This window comes from Prionailurus viverrinus, chromosome C1 (assembly GCF_022837055.1).
Source record: "Prionailurus viverrinus isolate Anna chromosome C1, UM_Priviv_1.0, whole genome shotgun sequence".
Lineage (NCBI taxonomy): Eukaryota > Metazoa > Chordata > Mammalia > Carnivora > Felidae > Prionailurus > Prionailurus viverrinus.
In genome coordinates this window covers 208,947,050-208,950,750 of record NC_062568.1, presented here as the reverse complement: position 1 = coordinate 208,950,750, position 3,701 = coordinate 208,947,050, and the positions used below count along the sequence as shown (strand labels likewise).

Here is a 3,701-nt window from a genome sequence, read left to right as displayed (position 1 = left end):
TATGAACGTGACATTCTGCTTCTAGCTCTGAGAGAAGCGGTTCACAGGAAAAGGCCATAAATCAGGAGAGGCTGGCGGCTGGTCCTCTGGTCCAGCCCCAGGGACGCTTTCCACACGGCAATGAACTGAAGGGCAAAAGGCAAGAAAACACTGAAATCCCTCACAATTCCTGTATACACTCATTTCAACACGCGTTTGTTGAGTATTTACTACGGTTAGAAGGTGGTTTGCAGCACAGAGGAGACGGTTTCTGTTCTTTACTGTAATATTTATTTATTTACATAGAATCATTTCTAAGGTAATTAGAGGGATTTGCAGGAGAGAATTTAGAATCCTTTGTTGCCATGCGATGCAGCCTTCACAAATACAGTCTTTGAAACCAGTGTCCTTGGTTGGTAATGACCCTGGGAATATTTTTTCCCCTGAATAATAATGATTTTTTTTAAAGCTTATTTATTCTGAGAGAGAGAGAGAGAGAGAGAGAGAGAGAGAGAGAAGGGGCAGAGAGAGGGAGAAACAGAATCCTAAGCAGGCTCGAAACTGTTAAGCGAGGAGCCAGACACGGGGCTCGAATTCATGAACCGTGAGATCATGACCTGTGCTGAGATCGAGAGTCGGACGCTTGACCGACTGAGTCACCAAGGCGCCCCTATTTTTTAAATACTTTTATTTTTTTATTTTATTTTAATTTTTTAAAATGTTTTTATTTATTTGTGAGACAGAGACAGAGCGTGAGCAGGGGAGGGGCAGAGGGAGAGGGAGACACAGAATCCGAAGCGGGCTCCAGGCTCCGAGCTGTCAGCACAGAGCCCGACGCGGGGCTCGAACCCACAGACCGTGAGATCATGACCTGGGCCGAAGTCGGGCGCTCAACCGACTGAGTCACCCAGGTGCCCCTAAAATACTTTTAACCACATCAAAACATATGATTTTTTTATGGATCTATGGAAACAAATTGCCCACACTCTGGCGTAAAGGGAATTAAAACTTCTCTTGACAAACAGACTTCGGAGTTGAGGGCCGTTTGGTTTCAGAATCCCTTGCCTCTGGCCTCCCGTCCTCATTTTGGGGTTTAATGTTCAACAAGGTTATCGCATGGAAATCCAGCAAGCAAATCTTAGGAGATTTTCAGGCCAAATCGTAAAGCCCATGATGTTTACATGGTCTAGATAAATTTTTATTGTCTATTTATATTTCAATTTCCTACATGCTGACAGTAAAACTGCCCTTATATAAACATGAGAAAAAATTCCCAACGCTCAAATATTATTTTTATCTACCTTCACTATCTTGAAGCTTCCAGTCAGTTGGAAACGATGTCATCTTTCTGGCTACCGTCCTTCCTCACTTGCTCCTGAACCTGGACATACGTGTCCAAGGTTGCTCTGAAGTCAATGATTAAAGTCTTCGAGTGGACATTATTCACCATTTCTTGGGTGATCCATTGGTTTGCAGTTCTGAAACAGCATAATGTAGGTTCTTAAATGGCACAGTATGGATTCTGACCTCTAGAGATTTCCACCTGTTGTGAATGGTTTTTTATATAAAGAACCACCGGTAGAACTCCACTTTTGAACATTTCCCCTCTTGACCGGTGGTCATGATTGTCAAGGCCACGTCTTCCCTTTCCAGGTTGTTATTTAACCAGAATCTTATGTCAAGAGAACCACCTTCTGAAGAAGGGCTCAGAAACACACAGATTTCTACCAAAAGAAATTTCTATATTTTTATCCAATGCCTGTTTCTAATATATTTTTTTTAAACATAATTCTTTCTATCATCCAGACTCTTATGATTCATTCAGAAGAAATCCAGAGCCCAATCAAGGTTTTCAAACAAGAATTTCTAAGGAGTGTGTTGTACAGGTTGACCTATATTAGCATCACCATAAGGTTATTTCAGGTCGGTGAATAAGAATATGTTCATGCACAGCAGAGGGTCTATTTGTTGATTCTGAAAAGAAAAGTCCAATTCGGTGAGATTTGAAGTTTTTCTTTGGTGATTCATAATCAGTTTTGCAACTTGAAAGCAGTTGATGAGTCACGCAGTTTACGAATCACTTCCTTAGAGAGAAGGGCTCCCCTTCCTTATGGCTTCCTAAAGTTCGATTCAGTTGTCTGAAAGCTGTCATGTTAGCCTTGTGTTTCCTTTTAAAGAAAGAAGATGTTATATGCCAGTCTTACCTTTGCTGTCACGTGGGAGGCTGGGGACTCATGGAGGGAAGTTGTGTCAGACATCACTGCTCTGAACTTCCGAATCACTGCAGAATGGAAAGTGGTCCTGAAAACAGAAAACCAAAACCCTATGGAAATACCAGCCCCGGTTTTCCAAGTTTGAAATGTGAGTTCTCTTTTCACATTACCTTGTTTCCGTTTCCTAGAGCAGGGAACTCAAGCCGCCTGAGGACTGGTGGACGATATGTCCTTCCACTAGGATGAAATCGTGGCTCTACCTGTAATTCTTCAAAACAAAAACAAAACACCCTCCACTAGTTAAGAAAGAAATGTGGCGGGACGCCTAGGTGGCTCAGTGGGCTCAGCGTCCGACTCTTGATTTCGGCTCAGGTCATGGTCTCACGGTTCGTGGGATCGAGCGCCACATAGGACTCCGCACCAACAGCCCAAAACCTGCTTAGGATTCTCTCTCTCTCTCCCTCCCTCTTTCTCTGCCCTCCCCCCGCTCATTCTCTGTCCCTCTCTCTCTCCCTCTCTCTCAAAATAAATAAAATAAACTTTAAAGAATTAAATAAAAGCAATGTGGTACGCTTATATTGCCAAGGCCTTTGGGAAGAGAAAATAAGCCTGCTTTCAGGCCCAGACAGATCGCTTACGGTGTTTCTGGATTCCTGTTTTTTGATCAGGAAATCAGATCAATATCCTTAGAGGGAAAGGTTCATTTGGGTCACAGGTGGGGCCCTTTAGTTAAAGTGTCTACTTCTTGGTCCATATTAGGCAACAGGAACTGCCTGAAAGTCATTTATTTTTCATTCTGTGTCATTCAACCATAAATGACTCAGTTCTGATATTATTTACCAACCTCTGCTGGACGCCTAGGAGAGGCAGCTGTACGACACATGTAACGCTAATCTTATATATACACTCAGCAGGGAGGGCAGTGAGTGAGCAGTGAAAGGGGTGCTTTTTCCTTAAGATCATAATTAATTTAATAGCCGACTCATGTCCCAGGGACTTGATGGAGTCCTCAAAATCCTTCATTTCTAAAATAATACAGGCTTCATCTAAGTTATTTTACTGTCAACTGGTTGAGCTTATTAAAGTTGAAGGCGGATTTTTCAAAGTCACCCTTGAAGCCATATGGGAGTCGAGAAACCAATTTAGTGGCAGTAATGAATGTGGAACTATTACGAAACATTAATCTAACACTCAGAGTGTCACAAGACCTTAGGAGCACTTTAGAGAAATAGACTTTAGTTTTTTATTTTAGGACGGTTTGAGGTTCACAGCCACACTGAGTAGAAAGTACAGAATTTCCACATGCCCCCTGCCCCCACACAGACACAGCCTCCTCCGCTATCAATGTCTGGCACCAGAGTGGTGCCTTTGTCACAATCGGTGAACCCACACTGACACATCACAATCACCCAAAGTCCATAGTTTACGTCAAAGTTCACTCTTGGCATTGTGCTCGCCACTGGTTTTGACAAATGAATAGAGACACGTACGCACCATTATAGGAACATC

At 42.8% G+C, this 3,701-nt stretch overlaps 1 long non-coding RNA gene across 1 annotated transcript; it reads right to left on the bottom strand.

Annotated features, from left to right (window-relative positions):
- Nucleotides 1-1,329: 1,329 nt before the first annotated feature.
- LOC125173983 (uncharacterized) lies at nucleotides 1,330-2,636 on the bottom strand. Its single transcript, XR_007155212.1, has 3 exons — nucleotides 2,363-2,636; nucleotides 2,184-2,280; nucleotides 1,330-1,457 (listed from the first exon to the last, which is right to left on the bottom strand). It is a non-coding gene; the product is annotated as an uncharacterized LOC125173983 (long non-coding RNA).
- Nucleotides 2,637-3,701: the final 1,065 nt, after the last annotated feature.